The sequence below is a fragment of the Hippopotamus amphibius genome, chromosome 11 (genome assembly GCF_030028045.1).
Source record: "Hippopotamus amphibius kiboko isolate mHipAmp2 chromosome 11, mHipAmp2.hap2, whole genome shotgun sequence".
Lineage (NCBI taxonomy): Eukaryota > Metazoa > Chordata > Mammalia > Artiodactyla > Hippopotamidae > Hippopotamus > Hippopotamus amphibius.
The window spans coordinates 21080963-21099924 of record NC_080196.1 but is presented as its reverse complement, the minus strand read 5'-3'; the positions used below and the strand labels follow the sequence as shown (position 1 = coordinate 21099924).

The 18962-nt window shown below is 39.7% G+C and overlaps 4 non-coding genes across 4 annotated transcripts; 1 reads left to right on the top strand and 3 right to left on the bottom strand.

The window, feature by feature from the left end:
* Positions 1-1776: 1776 nt before the first annotated feature.
* TRNAQ-CUG (transfer RNA glutamine (anticodon CUG)) lies at positions 1777-1848 on the bottom strand. The gene has a single exon. It is a non-coding gene; the product is annotated as a tRNA-Gln (tRNA).
* A 5023-nt stretch (positions 1849-6871) lies between these two features.
* On the top strand, positions 6872-6953 carry TRNAS-UGA (transfer RNA serine (anticodon UGA)). Its single transcript has one exon. It is a non-coding gene; the product is annotated as a tRNA-Ser (tRNA).
* A 6796-nt stretch (positions 6954-13749) lies between these two features.
* TRNAS-AGA (transfer RNA serine (anticodon AGA)) lies at positions 13750-13831 on the bottom strand. Its single transcript has one exon. It is a non-coding gene; the product is annotated as a tRNA-Ser (tRNA).
* A 3840-nt stretch (positions 13832-17671) lies between these two features.
* Positions 17672-17753, bottom strand: TRNAS-AGA (transfer RNA serine (anticodon AGA)). Its single transcript has one exon. It is a non-coding gene; the product is annotated as a tRNA-Ser (tRNA).
* Positions 17754-18962: the final 1209 nt, after the last annotated feature.

Sequence of the window (18962 nt, the reverse complement as noted above, 5' to 3'; positions counted from 1 at the left end):
CCTTTCCATTTCTTCCTCCTTCCCTCCTTCCTTCCTTTCTTTCTTTCGAAGCAGGAGGAGGAGGGAGAGGAGGAAGAGGAGGAAGAGAAAGAGGAGAAGGGGAGGAGGAGAGGATGCGGAGGAGGAGGAGAAGGAGGAGGCGGAGGGGGAGAAGAAGGAAGAGGGGGAGAGGGAGGAGGAGAGAAAAAAAAAGAAAAGAAAAAGGGGGGAAGAGAGCTCTAGTATTTGTGGAGTGTCTTCCTTAAGGAAGGTACTTACTATGGTAAAACATAGTAAAGAAAGTCTTACATTCTTTTACATATAAAGAGACTGAGATACAGAGTAGTTCTATATCTTAAAAATTACAGTTAGGCATTCAAAGAGTAAGAATTCAGTTCCAGAGTGTGTCCGTTTCCCGTCCTATTATGCTGATCCCACTGTGCCAAGAGAAGCATGAAGTGGCTCCCTGAGGACCCCACTGCCTACAGCAATTGTTGACGTTAAGTTAGGTTGTTTCTCCATTTTTTGAGTTCAAGTACTGGAGGTGAATTAGTAAATGTTTTATTATGGAGTCCTATTTTTAAAAGTAGCGTTGTGGACATCCTTATTAGAAATTGGTACTGAGGTTCTTTGTACCTATCAAATGTTCATGGCTTTACGAGTAAATACCCTCAGGGAAGGTGAGAAAATGTGTACCTATAATAAAGGGTCTGGGGCCCCAGTGATATACATCGACCAGGAAGCAGTCTCTGATAATAGCATCCATGCAGGGCTTTGCACAAATTGTATCATTGTAGAAATGAAAAAATATGGCCTTTTCCCAAACTCCCAAGGCATTAAGATTTCAAATTACAATCAGGCAGTTGATGTCTTCATAAAACACAGTGTCAGTTAGGCTGACGTATTAGCAACCAGAAGAACACAGCAATGAAAGAAAAGGTGCGAGCAGGTGTTTTTTCCCCTTTATTTTAGCAATCTGCTTTTCCAGATTGCTCAATAACATCTGTTAGTAACTGGAAATTCAAGTAAAGAAAAAAAATATCTAGAGAGATAGATACAATGAGAATAAAAATTCCAGCTATTAAGCATTGAGTGAAAATCTCCCTAATGTGTTTTATATGTTGAAATACTGTGAATCAGTTAAAGTGTGAACCGATTTTCACTATTTCAAGGGCTTCAATAATTAATAATTTGGAAAAACTTTATTTTATGTATATTTTATGTAATATTAATAATCAATAAAAATTGAGTTAATATAAGGAAATTAGTATAATGAGAGTATTCTTTAGCTAATAGCAGTAGAAAGAACATCACACACTTATTCCCAACAAATGTTTATTAATATTTTCATTAAAATACAATGAGGAATAATAAGGATGTGATTGTATCTTTTTTTTTGGGGGGGGGTACACCAAGTTCAATCATCTGTTTTTATACACATATTCCCGTATTCCCTCCCTTCCTTGGATGTGATTGTATCTTAATTCTTCACTTCTAGAATATTTTAAAAACTATTTTCTATTTTGGCTTTGAGTCTTTAAAGTTCTATTTGAGGATTCTCCCCATCTGGTCAAGATAATTCAAAAGCAGAATGTATAGTTGGCCATTTTAAACTTTCACAAGTAAGAAAAACTCCGAAGTTATGTATTACATCATGATAAATATCCATTTATTCACGTATATTAAAGTCTATAAAGAAAAGGCGAAACGTGAATCGCGGATTCCCTGCCAGCCACTCCTAAAAGGAAAACTGGAAAGATAAGTAAATAAATTAAAAGTTAGAAAGTAAAAGCACCTAGGTTCCACCGAGATTTGAACTCGGATCGCTGGATTCAGAGTCCAGAGTGCTAACCATTACACCATGGAACCCCACAATTCTTATCTGCTACAGCACTGCTTCCTGATACGGTATAGCTTCAGTTCTGAAATTAAGAAGTCCTATGAAAAGCCGAAATTCGCATCCTTGTTTTCGCTATCTGTCTCCATTGCACACGTCCCTTTTCTTGAGCGCACAGGGCTCCTAGTGCAAAACCCAAGAGCAAATCGGTTTCTAGAGATAGATACGGTAGGTCCGTGCTTTTTCGCACCCCTCTGCCTTTTCTGCAGCTCGCGGGGACGCTCTCCGCTCGGCCGCAGTCGGCCAAGCAGCCCAGAGGCAGAGGCCGGCGGCTCCAACACCGCATCCGCCGAGCCGCGCTCCCGCTTGCGTTTTTGGAGAAACGGCGGGGCCCGCTGCTTCCCGAGTGTTTATCCCGAGTTCTCTTCTTCAAACACAAGGGACGCTCTTGGAATTTTGTGACATAGAAATTGTGGATGACTTCATTTGACGTGGTGTACCAACCAGTCCTGGCCCTGTGGGGCGTTGCCCAGGGGGCGGAAAGCGGGATGCAAAGAGATGCTTCTGCTTCTCGGAAAGCTTCCACCTCGTGGAGACCAAAGGGTAAAGCACGATAAAAAAGCGTGAATCTTTTTAAAGCAGGGTTTTGTAACGGTTCTCACTGGAAAAAGCTGCGACCTGCCTCTTTTACCAGAAGCAGCTATGAGACGCTCCCAAACTCCTAAGCAGTGAACTTTTCCTGATGTCAAGCAGGGGACGTGACGTGTCCAGGGCTGTTCATTGCCTCCCCAACAGGGTAGGGAAAAGGCAGGAGACGGAAGGTTCCAGATGGTCAACCAGAAGGGTTGAGGAGAAAAGCAAACGTCTTTACTAAGGGTAAATAATCGTAGCTGTCCGGATTTCAACCTTCCTAACAAGAGCCCTGGAGAAATATCAGCATTCAGCCAAGACAATCTGTGTTGCATAAAGATGTCTGATATATGGAAGGCAATACTTCCACTTTGAAGAGGCCGCACCGTAACTGCCTCACTGCCTCATGTAACACCACCTGGCAACAGCAGTTGTGTCTCTTCCACGACTCCAGATCCTGCCAGACAGGCCTGCTTGCCAGAATGTGATCTCACCCCCTGGGTTCTGATTTCCCTGCATTAGAGACACTCAGATTTAAGTCCTCATGAGGTTTTTGTTTCCTGGTTATCCCCTCCCACCACCAAATATAATGCATTTTTGAAAAGATATTTATTCTAACTACATAAATGGTTTAGTTTGGTCAGGTAGAGATTTCTAGAGTGGAAATCATTTTATCTTAGAATTTGGTGAGCATGACTCCTAGATATCACTGTGATGATGAAGTTAAACGCCATTTTTAAATAGACGCTCGAGTATACTCTTGGTCTTTTTTGTTTATTGTGTGGAACAACAGGTGGATCTTTTATGTTCGGGGAATTTTTTTTTCATTCATAAGTAATTGTCACCCCTTTATTTTCTCTGTTGTCTTTTCTGGAAATGTTGTTAGACTTCCTAGAATGACCTTTTAATTTTCTTATCTTCTATTCTCCTATTTTCCATCTTTCTTTTCTCTTCCTTTTTATGGGAAAAAAATTCCAACTTTATCTTCCAACGCTTCTATTAAATTTTTTCCTATCATCATGGTTTTTTTTTAAATTTCAAAAGTTCTTGTTCTCTTGATGCTCTTTCAAGAATAATAGCTTCCTGTTACTATCCCATAGATGCAAAATGATCTCTTATTTCTCTGAAAAAAATTAATAATACTTTTTTCCCTTCTGTTACTTACTGATCTCTATTTCCACCAGGTTCTTCTCTCTCTCCTTTTTTTTTTTTTTTGCTTTGGTATATATCTTTACTCAGATTTCTGATGGCCCTTAGCAGTCCAATCCTATTTAAGAAGTAGACCCAAAAACCTAATTGGTACTATGAGCCTGATATAGCAATAGATGGACGCATTCTAGAATGATTGTATATGACAGACCATTGCAATCCGAACACCTGATATGTTCATATCTGTGGTTCAGTTTTTCCATGACAGTTTTCTCAGAGAGTAATCCTTTAACCTTCTAAATGTTTAGAATCAGAGGTTATGTAAGGTTAGCTCTCCATGCTTTCTGAAACGAATACAGAAAGGGAGCTGGGGGTCTCCCAGAGAGCCTTTCATTCAATCCCCCAGTATTCAGTATGGCTGCTCACCTCCACCTTCAGCTGTGCCTAGTCTCTGTAAGTCAAGAGCATCTTAAAGCATTTTTGCCCTAAAATAAAAGTCTTGTGTTTGATCTCTGTGAGGGAGGGGCAACCCAGACTAATAAGCCTAAGGTTACATGGTTTTTTCAATTCCTAATAGCCTTTCCATGGATCTGTAATATCCTTTACGGATGTTAATAACTTTAATAATGTTATAATTTTTAGCTGTCCACCTTGCAGACAGTAAGGTTTCAGGTTTATTCACTCTGCTAATTCAATTACTATTTATCCAACTTCTTTCTGCCTCCCAAATATTGTTGGTAATTGTAGTATTCACCTAAATTCATGTTCCATCTGCCATAGTACAGAGTTGTTGATGGGAATAAGCTACCCAGGGAGCATCTGTATCTATCAAGACAACTTACATCTCAGTGTGGCTGTGTGATTAGTCATAATAAATGGATTATGAATGCAAAAGTAATGTTTTCCTCTAGACTTTTAAGAAGCATGACTTTCTCAAGCCTTAGGGGATAGCAGATCCTTAAGGTGGAAGAAGCCTGGGTCCCTGAATCACCACAAATGCAAAAATGGGTTCCCTTTTCTTTGCTGACTCAAAAATCAATTGACTGATATGGTAAGGAATAAATTTCAACTGCATCAAGCTACTGAAATTTGGGAAGCAAACAATATTTCTTACCATCTGTCATTTTCTCTCATGCTCTTTTCATCACCATGGGATTACACCTCTTTTAATTACTTTTATTGTTAACTTACAAGCACCATAAGAAAGCAAAGATAAAGTCCTGAGTTTTACCACCATAGAAAACAGTAGTCCCTTTGGAAAATGCCCACTTGAGCTAAATGTTTGATTGCAGAATAATATGAAAGTCATAACTAGAGGCTACATTTTTCTTGTTCCAGCAATTAAATCACTATTTCTGCTTCTTTACTTTTAAAACTTGAGTAATGATGTCTGCTTCACATCATAGAAAAACAAAGGAAAAAAAAATAACCCACAATTGCACAACCCAGAAACCACACTAGCAACACTTTGGTGTATTTTCTCCCACCCTCAAAATTTTTACGTAATTAAGGTCATATAGCACATACTTTTTTTTATCCTACACTTTTCATTTAACATTATATCTTGGGCTTCTTCCCTGAGCTATTCAAAATTTCTTACAAAATACTGTTTTTAATGGCTTGGTAATATTCTTCGGTGTATATAACCCAAGTTATATAATCATCCCCCTTCCCATTGTTGAAAATGTTTATTTTATTGTAACAAAAAGTATCATAAATGTCTTTGCACATAAATGATTTCCTTTAGATGGATTACCTCTCTAGGAGAGTCTTCTCCAAAATGAGTTTACCATATGAAAGGGAGTAACTATTTGCTTGAGCCTCTCTGTGGTATTTAGAAGTGCTAAGGTGGAAGGAAGGATCTTGTTCCAAGCATAAGGGGAGGAAAGCAGTGTTAGTGTCCTAGGGCTGTCTGAACAAATTACCATAAAGTGGGTGGCTTAAAACAGCAGTAACATTCTTTCACAGTTCCAGAGGCCAGAAATCCAAATTCAAGGTGTCTGCAAGTTTGGTTCTAGAGGGTCTGCAGGCAGATCTGTTTCATGGCTCTCCCTAGCTTCTGTTGGTTGCTGAAAATCCTTGTAGTTCCTTGGTTTGCAGCTGCATGTTTCCAATCTCTGCCTCCCTCTCACATGGCCTTTGTCCCTGTGTGTCTGTTTTTCTGTATGTTTCAAATCTCCCTCTCCTTACAAGGACACTATCATTGGATTTAGGGCCCACCCTAATCCAGTATGACCTCATCTTAACTTGATTGCATTGGCAATCACAGGTATTTCGAATTAGGATTTCAACATATCTTATTGGGTGACACAATTCGCCCCACTACAGGAACAAGTGTCTATTTGCTTGCCCTAAATGACAACAGATATGGAAGAACTTTACCTGTGAGAGAGTTTGAGGGCCTCAGCCATGAAAGGCATTCTCCTGTTTGTATCTGAAAGTCTGTCTGAATCTACCTGATGGTGCTTTTGGCAAAGTATTTCAATTCTCAGAGCTCAATCCTATAGTCCTAAATTCCCCATTAAAAAAGAGGGGGGGGGGTGAAGAACCCAGTTTTACAATGTTTCACTGAATCAAGTCTCTAAACCCAGAAACAATCCTACTATTACAACTAGATTTAGTCTGGCATTCACGATCTTGGGTGTTAAGAGAGATAGAGAAAGTTCTCAGGCTGCTTCTCCCTATTCATGAGGCTCCTGAGCTACGGGCTTTCCTCTCTGGGGAAGGCGAAAAGGAGTGAACTTTTCCTGAGGGGCTGGAGATCTTCCCAGCATCTTTTTCTTCAGCTCCTGGACTCTTCCCACCTCTCCCACCCCGCACCTGGTTCAGTTCGGTTTTAAATAGTTCTTTAAAGGCAGGGAAAGGTCAAAGCAGTTGAAGGCCATTGAAGATATTTCTGTTTTAGTGTTTAACGCAGAAAGCAAACGCGACTGAATCCACGATTTCAGATTTCCCCAAATTTCTTTCAGCTTGTTTCCAGTCCCATCGGCACTTACAGGTGTGAGGCTACTAGGACCACCCTCAGTTCTAGCTCATTGAAAATTCGAATCTCTTGTCTCAGAATGATTCTTTGAATTCCATCTTCCTCTGCTGAATTTCAATTTGTCGTGAATAATTTATTTCATCCAAGCAGGAGAAGGCCTGAATGGACACAGGAAATTCTTTGTTACCCGACCTAATAGTTATATACCAAAACAGTTTTCACTATGTTTTGGTTCAGTGATTAAATGGCACGCCGCTGGCAGTACCTTCAAAGTCGTTATTGAGAGATTGCAGGTAGTCGTGGCCGAGTGGTTAAGGCGATGGACTTGAAATCCATTGGGGGTTCCCCGCGCAGGTTCGAGTCCTGCCGACTACGGTTTTAGCGGCACCCCGAAAGGGTTCTCCAAGCTGCTTTGCACAGTTTCATGCCAAAATCAACAGAAACTGCTCTGTAATCTTGTTCACCCTCAGTTGCCAGTAGCCTATTTCCCTTGGGGCAAATAACCCGCCCTCCGGAAATGTTGATAATCAGTCTCGAAAGGAGTAAATCTGCTAAGGTGTGAACATAATATCAAATCCTGATTTGGGGAAGGCCACTCCTTTTTCCTCATTTACAGGTCATGCCAACTTGGATTCTTTCAGCATCAAAATCAGATTCCATCCTCTCCTAGAGTGGAGGTGCTTTCACTGCTACTATCTCAGGGAACTAAAAATTTATAAAAACAGTATCTATTCTACCAGCTACGATTTTTGAACCCTTACTAAGCCCCAGGCACTGAATTGGCATTGCATGGATTATCTCACTTAATCACCAATATAATCCTATCAGGTAGCCAATATTAGCACCATTTTAAACATGAAGAAACTGAGGATTGACTTAACACTGCACAGTAAAATGATATCTGAACCACCGACTTTTAAAAAAACTTTCATTGGAGTATAGTTGATTCACAATGTTGTTAGTTTCTGCTGTACAGCAAAGTGAGTAGAGTTCCCTGTGCTATACAGTAGATCCTTATTAGTTATCTATTTTATATATAATAGTGTATATGTCAATCCCAATCTCCCAATGTATCCCTCCCCCTTCCCCCCTGGTAACCATAAGTCTGTTTTCTACATCTGTGCCTCTATTTGTTTTGTAAATAATTCCTCTGTACCTTTTAATATTCCACATATAAGCGATATAATATTTGTCTTTGTCTGACTTCATTTAGTATGATAATTTAGTATAATAATCTCTAGGTCCATCTATGTTGCTGCAAATGGTATTTCATTCTTTTTTATGGCTGAGTAATGTTCTGTTGTATATATGTACCATATCTTCTTTATCCATTCATCTGTCAATGGACATTTAAGTTGTTTCCATGTCTTGGCTATTGTAAATGGTGCTGCAATGAACATTGGGGTGCATGTAACCTTTCGGATTATGGGTTTCTCCAGATATGTGCCCAGGAGTGGGATTGCTGGATCATATGGTAGTTCTATTTTTAGTTTTGAAAGGAACCTCCATACTGTTCTCCATAGTGGCTATACCAATTTACATTCCCACCAACAGTGTAGGAGGTTCCTTTTTCTCCATACCCCCTCCAGCATTTATTCGTAGACTTTTTGATGATAGCCATTCTGACCCATGTGGGGTGATACCTCATTGCAGTTTTGATTGCATTTCTCTGATAATTAGTGACATTGAGCATCTTTTCATGTGCTTTTTGGCCATCTGTATGTCTTCTTTGAAGAAATGTCTACTTAGATCTTCTGCCTGTTTTTTTTTTATTTTTTATTTATTTTTTCTTTTTTTAGCCACTTTCTTAAATGTGGTTGTGAACATTTATCTGGGCTTTACAGTCAATTCAAGAAATAAAATATGAATTCAGAAACTGAATCCCATGCAGAAAAGGGGGAAAGAAAAGGTCCAGGTAGGAGCAGAGAATATGTGGAAAAACAAAAAGAAGGAGAAAAAAGAGGGGGTAGGGAGGAAGAGGAGAAGGAAGAAGGCTAGGAGATGGAAGGGATGGAGCAGAAGAGAAGCCAGCAGGGTGCCAAATACAGGAATGTCCTCACCCCTCCTGGACACTTTTATTCTGAGCTTCCTTGGTCACGGAAGCCCTTGTTGTGACAGGCATCTTTGTACCATCTCCACTCTTCAAAATCAGTCCCAGATGTCAAGGAGTTTCTGAAGTCCACCTCCTCTACAAAAGCACTTGGATTGTTTCCAGTTTTGCCTATTATAAATAGAGTTGCCATGAATATTCTTATATATATGTTTTTCAGTGAATACAAATAAGGATTTTTGCTGGATGGAGACACTTATGGATGAAATTGCAGAGTCACAGTAATCATGTATGTTCATGCTTTAGTATATGATATATGATGCCAAAACACTTTTGCAAGTGATTGAAGCAATTTACATTCCCATGAATGAGAGAGTCCAGTTGTTCCACATCCTTGATAATGCTTGATACTATCTGTCTTTTGTTACTTTTTTAAAACCCCTCTATTAGGTAAACATTTGTGATGGTTAATTTTATGTGTCAACCTGTTGGGCCACAGTGCCCAGATATGTAGTCAACCATTATTCTGCGTTTCTGTGATGTTTCCATGAGGGTGTTTTGGATGAGATTAACATTTAAGTTAGTGAACTCTGAGTAAAGCACATTGCCCTCCATAACATGGGTGGGCCTCATTCAACTGCAAAAATAAAAAGACTGGCCTCACTGGTAACAGGGAATTCTGCCGCAAGTCAGCCTTCAGACTTGAACTGCAGCATCAGCTCTTCCTGGGTCACCAGCTTGCTGCCCACTGTGCAGATTTTAGACTTGCCAGACTCCACAATCACATGAGCCAATTCCTCAAAATAATTCTCCTTCACACATTCTATTGGTTTTGTTTCTCTCATAAACTCTAACTAAGAAAGTAGTGGAATCTGTTTTACTTTTCACTTTTTCTGATGGCTAATGATGACCACCCTTTCATATGTTTATTGGTTATTTTGATATATTTTTATGTGAAGGACCTGCGGAACTCTTTTACCCATTTTTCTAATGGATCATCTATCCTTTCTGTATTTATTTTCCTTATTCCAGTTTATCTATATTTATACTTGCAAAGAGTTTAACTAACCTGCTCCATGGTACTGCCTTAGCATCAATTTGCCTGGCCAAGTGGTCTGCAGGGACCTTGAACTGATACTAGCCTCATCATGCAAGCCCTTGCCCTAGATAGCAGCCTACAGAATCACAAGAAAATGTAAGTTTCTGTTATGATGTCCCCAACAGCCCTGGGGATCAACAGTCACCCCTGCCTCCTAGGACCATTCCCTTGTGCACCCCTTAGATTAGACCCCTTTGGAGCTAACCAAAACCTCTCTCTTTTGGTTTGAATTGACCAATTTGGCCTTAGCCAGGGAACCCCAAAGCACTCCACCCATGGACCCTAATGAAAACATGTGCCCCAGGTCCCATTGCTCTGTCTTGTCTGTGCTCTGCCTTGACCTCCCCATGTGGCCCCTTGAAGAGTTCAGTGAACTTCCTCCAGGACCTGTGAATAATAAACTTCTTTATTTCAATTTCTCTTGTGGTCTGTTGTTGAACCTTGACTGACTCACCATCCGACACCCTGTGCTCTACTTAACAATTGCTAATTTAACAAAGTCATAATAATGCATCTATAGCTGCATCTATAGTCTGGACACAGTTTTTTGTTAGGCATATGTAAGACAAATATCTTCTCTAAGACTTGTCTCATACTTGCTTATTGGTGGCTAGTAATGAACAATAGTTTCCAATGCTTAAGTCTAATATATAAATATATCTTTTCTTTTGTGGTGACTGCTCTTTTTGCTCTGTTTTCCAAATTCTTGCATACTGCAAAGTCATGAAGATATTATCCTGTTATCTTTCAGAAGCATTATTTCATGTTTAAATATACATTTCATCTGATTGAGTTTTGTGTACATTGTGATTCATTTATTTCCATAATATGCAATTGAGCCACCAATTTATTGAATTTCAATTTATTAAAAAGAATGGTGTTTCTGCCTCACTCCCCAGCACACCACACACAACCTCTCCTTTGTATCTCCCTTCATGCTATCCTCCCCTGGTCATGCTCCCTGTCTTAGTTTGGGCTATTACAATGGAATACCATATACTGAGTGACTTATAAACAACACAAATATATTTCTCACAGTTCTGGTGGCTGGGAAGTCCAAGATCAAGGTGCTGTCAGATTCTGTGCTGGTGAGGGCTTGCTTTGTGGTCTATTGATGGCTCTGTCCTCACATGGCAGTAGCAGCGAGGGAGTGCTCAGGGGTCTCTTTTATAGGGGTGCTAATCCCATTAATGAGGGTTTTGCCCTCATGACCTAATTATCTCCTAAATGTCCCACCTCCAAATATCATCATTAGACCTCAACATACGATTTTTGGGAGGACACAAACAGTCTGTAGCACTCCCTAATTTATTAGCCATCCTATCATTCCCTACAGTCCAGATAAATTTCTCCCTTTTCCTATAAATTCTTTTTTGACTGCCACAGGATAATAATTTCTCTCTTCACTGAATCCCAATAGCACTTCTTACCTGTAGTATTCATTGGGCACTTTGCATAAGTATAATTGAAATTTATTTGAATTTTGATTTATATATTTTACCCCTTGAATCAGATTAAACTCCTTGAAGGTAGGGATCTTACGTTGCCAGTTTCCATCAGTATGCTGGCACAGAGCAATGCTCAATGAAGATTTATTTATGAGAATGACAGTTTTAGATGTAACATCATAGGACTTGAAATCTTCTGATGCCAAATAATCAGGAAAGTTCTTTCACATATTCCAAAAATAATATATTTCAGTGTTTAGTGACACTTTTTGTTTTAAGGCAGTATCCTCTGGGATGTGATCAAAATTCCAAATGCAACATTTAGCTTTATACAGTGAACTTCTATCAACAACTTTCTTAAAAAGCAAATCACTTTTGACTTCCTCCTTGTATATTTGGTGAGAATTGTCATAACACCATTGGTTTGAAGAGTTGACATTCTTACATGGATAATATCTCTAAAGGTTGCTTAACATTAAAAAATAATGAACCCTGCTCACCAAATGTTCTTTTGTACAATGTAATTAACAATTTTATCTTTTCTCCAAGTAGTTGTCATTATGAATAATCAATTTTTCCATCTTCCTAAAGTCTATATCATCCTGTCATACTAATCTTTTTTCCTTTGAACATTTCCTGTCACATAAAGAAAGAGCTTTCAAGAATTGAGAGTAGAAAGTCTATTGCAATTTTGAAATTTTTGTATCAATAATAATTAGCAAATGTGAATTCTCTACCAAGAAAAAACAAAGTAGGATGATTTGTTATAAAGTAAAAATTCATGACAATCTTGGAATAAAGTTCAGTTAGATAAATCAAAAAAAAAAAAAAAAAAAAAAAAAAGAATGGTGTTTCCCTAGTGCACTTCAGGATAGCCTTTGTTTTAAATCAAGTGACAGTATAAGTGAGTCTGTTTAGGATGCATTCTTCTGTTTCATTAGTTTACTTATCCATCCCTGAGTTTTCCCCACCCCTTCCTTTCAGAAAGCTTTAATTCCTAAAGTCTGATGCGCATTACAAGCACATTACCTGGCGCTTCAAATCTTGTTGAAAGCAGCAATATTGACACTCTTCACATGCTTCTGGAACTTGGGAATCTCCTCTTCCCACAAGTCTGTGTTCACTTTTTGTCATCTTCCTCCACACATTTTATATGCTTCCAGGGGTACCAGTCTGGAGTTGTCTAGGCCAGCCAGCTCTGCTGGATGGAGCACACATGAGCCCCCAGCTGTGCCATGTCCGTATTACCATTCCAGGGTTTGATGTCTCGGAGGCCGGAGGACTTGAACATGAGATTTTTGACCTTGGCATTTGGCCTCAGTAGTTCTTCCTGCATGGAAATGGAAGGCAGGTGCCAGACAACCATAATCTCATTAATCTCAATGGGCATTCTAAGTCCTGTGTCACTTAATGCTAGATTCCCCTCTGGGCCTTAAAGTAGCTTTGATACTTGCGCTGAAATGTTTTTCTGATTAGAGCAGCCGGGACTAGAAGCGACGAAAGCTGGGAGGGTGCGGTAGTTGAGAACTGGCAGGAGGGTCCCCGTGTAGTTCAGTTCTCAGTCCCAGAGCCCAGTAGTGGCCATTGCAGAACATTCTAGAATTCAGAAGAACCCGCATCAACTGCCGCAGAGTCTGAGGTCCCCTGCTGAAGATCGCTAACCAGAGTGAGTTGTGCAGCTGTCATATTAAAGGAGGGAGTGTAATACTTGATTCGAAGCAGTGACAACACTATCGCTGGGAATTCTAAAATAGGTGACGAGATACATAAAGACACCATCTCCCCGTGCGGGAATAGAACCCCAGTCTCCTGCGTGACAGACAAGCATACTCACCAGTATACTAACTAGGAAGACATCGAGTCTCCGCCCTCAAAGATATATAATAAATGTAAGTACTCTTGTAGGTGTTCTTTTAGCTGACAGATTTTGTGTTCTACTATGTTCATTACCTTCCGCAAATCTGAGTCTGAATTACCTTGGACTCCTCCGCGACCAACCAAGTGTCGCTCCAGCCCTTCTCTCAGCCCTCTCGCTCCACCCGCCTCCGCCCCGGAGCTGAAACGGCAGGCCCAGCAGGACAGCCTGCTCTTTTGACAGTGATGGCGTCGGTTTCTTTGACGGTTTCTCGTGCTAGATATGTAAACAACGAATCCAGGCGACCAAAGCAGTTGAACCATTGATTCCCCGGAATCTCCCTGCTAACTGACCGGAGACTGTGACCTAGGAAACTGGGCTCTTTTCCATAGGGGAAGAAAAACTACAAAGAGTTGTCATAAAAATATAGCCTTCCAGAGAGTTTGGAGGGCAGGGAAACTCAACGTGTCCCCGAACTCAAGGTGCGGGGCCTCTGCTGGCGGGAAAATGATTAGGGCTCTACTTATTAAGGCACCTTTAATTTTAATAAAAAAGTAATGAAGTAATAATAACTTCCATCCCCCATAGCCGTGGAGTTTTGGCCTGGGCAAAGAACAGAACAAGTTTAGTTAAGATCTCGCAAGGCTGTGGTTTTGTTTCAAATTTCTCTCCGCGGAGCAATTCCCAACTACTTTAAGGCGGAAAAATAACGTAACTTTCGTAGTCGGCAGGATTCGAACCTGCGCGGGGGGACCCCAATGGATTTCTAGTTCATCGCCTTAACCACTCGGCCACGACTACATAAGTCTCTCACGCTTCTTTTTGATCTTCTCCAAATTATAGACAAGGAGGGAAACCAGCAAAACTATTGCCTAGCATACAAGAAAGTAGATTTTGAGAGTTGAATACAAGCCTTCAGGTAAAACAAGCGTTTGATTTAAAAAATTTAAGGCCAACCTCTCATGCCGCCTACTCAATCGAGAACGCTTGTGTGAGAGTCCTCAGTGCATGGTCATCAGTGTTTCAATCAAGTCAATTCAGTAAACTCTGAACGAGTGTCTGCCGGACCTGGAGACTAGGCTGTGGTCTGACCTTGGGCTCTTACCAGTGTCTGCAACTAGAACCAAACTTTGCTTACTCTGAGATGGAGTCAGATCTTAACTTCCAGCCCCCACTGAGCACTTGCCTTTGAACAGCTCGTCTTCCAATAGTCCTGGACACTCATAAGCACATTGAAGAGAGTGGGAGATTAGATAGCTTGTGCGAGATCACCACTTTGACCTACTTGGAAACGGCAGAAATAGCTGGTGATTTACATGATTTCAATGTCCACTGCAGCATTGTTTGTAATAGCAAAAAAAATGAAAGTAAAAATCTCAGTCAGGGTTCAATAAGACAAGCAGAACCACTGGGGTGGATATATACTTTTCGTATATGTATGAGGTTTGTAGTGATTGGTTAAATAGTCTCTATAGTGCTGAAGCTGGAAATCCACAGAGAAGGTTGTCAAGAAGGGAAGATGACTGTAAGGTGGGGAAGCTTAGAACAAGCTGGAACCCACATGCATGAACTGGAGCCCCATGCAATGGACTGATATCTGTGTCAGCTCTGGTTGCCCCTGATCTTGGTGGTGCAGGCGTTCTGTGGAAGCCAGAGCCCTTCATTTGGAGCTAAACACACACATTTGGTTCAGGAAAGGAGGAGGGTGAAGGAGGATCCAGGGGAAGGTGGGGCAGCTGCAGGCCCAACTGCCGCACCATGACAAGTCAGCAGATGAGTTAATGTGAGCCACAAAATGGCTTCTACTTGACTTTCTACCTCCAAATTTCCTACAAAACTATCCCTTGGGGACCATCCTACCAGAAACACACAGAAAAAGGAATTCTGGGGAATGCAGTTCAACCTGGCAAGTTGATACAGAGATGAAGATAATGTTTTGGTATTTACTTATATATAATAACCAATAACTTACCATTTTAATTACTGTACATTTATAAGCAATTACATATCTCTTGATGTATATTTATTGTGTAATTCCTTCAATTTTGCTATCATCAATATTTTCTTGTTTTTCAAGTTGTTCTACATTTCCAAATGTGTTTTTGAAACTCTGAATTAACTTCCATAAAATACATGTTTGGAGGCTGATTGGGATTTCATGGAACCTATTGATCAATTTGGAAATAGTTGTCATTTTGACAAAATTGAGTCTTCCAGAAAAATAAACGTAGTATTTTCCTCCATTTAATTTCCACCCACATATTTTGTGGTTTTTAACATAGATTTCTTGCACATCTTCTGTTAGATTTATTCTTAGACTTTTACATTTTTGCTGCAAACGGAATATATGAATTTTAATTTCCACTTGTTATACATACATACATTTTGTATATAGTCTATAATGAAAAGAAGAAACACAGATAAATAATATTTAAGCTTAGCTGAAACTGGACATCTACATATTATTTCAAATGTGAAGTAGAGTGACTGAAGAAATAATTTAGTGACTAACTCTGTTACACAGTATCACTTTTTAGTATTTTAACCACTAATGTTTTGTTTTGTTTTTTAATTTAATTTTTTTTAAATTGAAGTATACTTGCTGTACAATATTATATGTTATAGATATAAAACAGAGTGATTCACAATTTTTAAAGGTTATACTCCATTTATACTTATTATAAAACATTGGCTATATTCCCAATGATGTATGATATATCCTTGTAGCTTATTTTATACCTAATAGTTTGTACTAAACACTAACATTTAAATAACATAACAGTAATAATATTTAAATTAAACCGTTGACTAAATTTTTAGGGTTTTTTTTATAGTCTAGACAGGTGTTTCTTAATTATGAACTCTGATGGTGATGTCACAGAAAAGCTGATGTAACACTCAGCTGTTAAATGCACTTTTCATTTTCACCTGATACAAAATCATTAGACTCCAAAATGATTTTATTATATTCACATCCTCCAACCATGCACAATACTGCTGTGTAATACTTCCATCTTGTACCTATATCTTAAATATCAGTCATTATTAAAAATAATGTTTATTGCCTTGCTTACTATATAATTTTGCATACTGTTCTTCCATCAGGTCTAATATTATATTTAATAATTTCCTTATCACTTATGTTACAGCTAATGTTCAAATTGCATTTGGGCTTTAATTTCCATGAGTGTATTTTTATTATTGTTCTATATATTTCTTTTCCTTTTTTTAACTTTGTATTTTGATGTAATTTCAAATTTATGGAAAAAATTGCAAGGGTAGTACAAAGAATTTTCAAAAATCATTTACCTAGATTCACCAAGTGTTAAAAACATACCACGTGCTTTATTTTTCTTGATAGATAAATATAGACAGATTTACATATGTATAACTTTTTTCTTAACAATTAACAGTGAATTTTAGACAAGGTGTCCCTTTACTCTTAAATACTTCATTATGTGTTTTCTAAAAACAGGGACTTTCTCTTTCCTAACCATGGAATAATTATAAAATCAGCGTTGAAACTCAGTCTACAGACCTTGTTAATGTTTTGCCAATTGTGCAAATCCTTTACAAGGAACATACGTTGCATTCAGTTGACATGTATGTCTCTTTAGTCCTTTAATCTGGATTGAGTTCCTCAGTCTTACTTTGTTTTTCATTTCATTGACGTTTTGAAAAATCAGCTCAGATATTTTGTAGAATGCCCTCTCAATTTGAATTTACCTGATGTTTCCTGAAAGTTAAATTCAGATAATGCGTTTTTAGCATAAATACCATACTAGTGAGGTTGTGTCCTTTGCACTTCATCATATACAGAGGCACATGATGTTGAATGTCCTAATAGTCGAAATACTAGCTATGATCAATTGATTAAGGAGATGTCTGTCTGTCAAGTTTCTCCCGTCAAGTTACGATTTTCCTTTGTTACTCATCACATGATTTATTCTGCTCGCTTCTTTTCCATTACATTTGGTTGTCTTGAAAAAAATAAGTTAAAAGAAGAGGAAACTTAACTTTGAGTGGAGGAACAAGAACAGTTCGTCAGAGCCACAAAATTCAGCAAGATTTAAATATCCTGTCTGGGAACCGAGCCCCTGAATTGCAGGTAACATACAAACGTACACACCATCGTAATAAAGAAAAAGCACCTCGTGAGGAGTCCTTCTCGTGTCGCCTGTATCACAGGCTCCTGGGCTGGGTAATGCAGCGAGACAATGTTGGTTTGCTTGCTGGTGTGACGATTCTTACTAGAATCTTAAATGGAATATCTCAGATTCGACTCCCTGCAAACGGGGCAGTGTCAGGATTTCATGAAGTGTGCTTTTCTAAGCGAGATATATTTTTGTGTGTTTCTCTCAAAAAGGGCGTAATTTCGTGGACAAGAAAATATGAGATCGGGGTTTGAGCGTTTGGCTCAAAAAAAGGCTTGGGGTTTTTGTTGTTGTTATTGTCGTTTTAAATCATCCCAGGACAGGAGCTGCGTGCGTTTTGTGTGAGGGCCGGGCCGGAGCAGGACAAATTTAGTCTAAAAGTCTGCGGTATAGTGGTGAGAAATGGTTAGCGAGTTCCTTTCAGATTGTCAAACCGATCAGGTGAAGAGGTAAATATAAATTCAGGCAGGTTTTTGAAAAACCTTCCCGTAGTCGGCAGGATTCGAACCTGCGCGGGGAGACCCCAATGGATTTCTAGTCCATCGCCTTAACCACTCGGCCACGACTACATCTGTAGGTTTAGCAGGGAGTGACAGGAATCACGTGGCAGGCTGAGAAACGACCCGTACAAACAGGCGGAAACGCTGAGGAGAAACGAGAATTAGGAAGAAAGGCCAACCTCTCGGACACCCCCTGGAACCAACAACACTGAAAAGAGACAGAGCTGCCTACTCTGGGGAGCTTCTGCAATCCCCACCACTCGCACAAAACCCAGCCCGTGTCGAGGAGGAGTCAGGACCTAACCGTCTTCTAGTCCAGGATGTTCTGGCTTCCTGGAGCCCAAGGCTCCTGGATGAAGGACGCAAGGTGGGTTCCAGCCAGAAAACTGCTTCCCCTGATTTGTGCCCCAGGTGGACCGCGCGAAAAATGACATGGAAAGCTGCCTTGGTATTCCCTCGCCATGACATTGCTAAACCTTTAGGCTCATAATCTGGTTTGATTTTTGGCCGGCACAGGGGTTATTTCTTTCTAAAGTTAACCAAGCAACAGGTTGTTGCGTTTTTGTTTTTCTCCTTATATTTCGACCTTAGTTTCTTAGTCCCAGAGGCTGTCATTCTGTCTACAATGAAGAAAATAGGAAATCAAGATGCTGCTACTGGAATCATTGACTTCAAGCATCTGTTGCCTGAACTGTAGTGCAGAGATCTCTAGGCTTCTGCAACAGCAGTTCTCTCTGTAGGGCAGTGGCTCTCAAAATTTAGTACAAAAGCTATCATGACAGAAAGCAAGTTAACCAGGTCTTAATTTACAAAGGTGACTTGAGAGATGACAGGGAGAGGGCAATGCCATTGAAGAGAAGTTTAATGTTACTCACAGTTTCCCTAGAAACAGTTCCTCTAGAAACCACTCAGGGCCACAGGGGGAAGCACCAGTGTTGGTCAGGAGGCAAAAAAGAGCAACAGAAAGGCACAAGTTACAGACTTTATTGGGATTTCCATAGGAAAGGAAAGGCAGGTCAGAGTACACGGTTTAGGATCAGATCATTTTAATAATCTGGGGAGTTTGGGGACATAGGGCCTGTCCCTAGTTGTCTGGTACCTGGCCCTGGGCTTATTTAGGGCAGGAGAAATATTGGCTTGATGTGTGAGAGATAGATAAAGGAGGTGGTTCAGGGTGTGGGCTCCAGATAGCAGAAAATGTAAACAACTCTGGTGGTTAATTTGGCCCTGTGATTAATGGGTAACAAATAGACAAACACAGAACAATCAGAAAGCAAT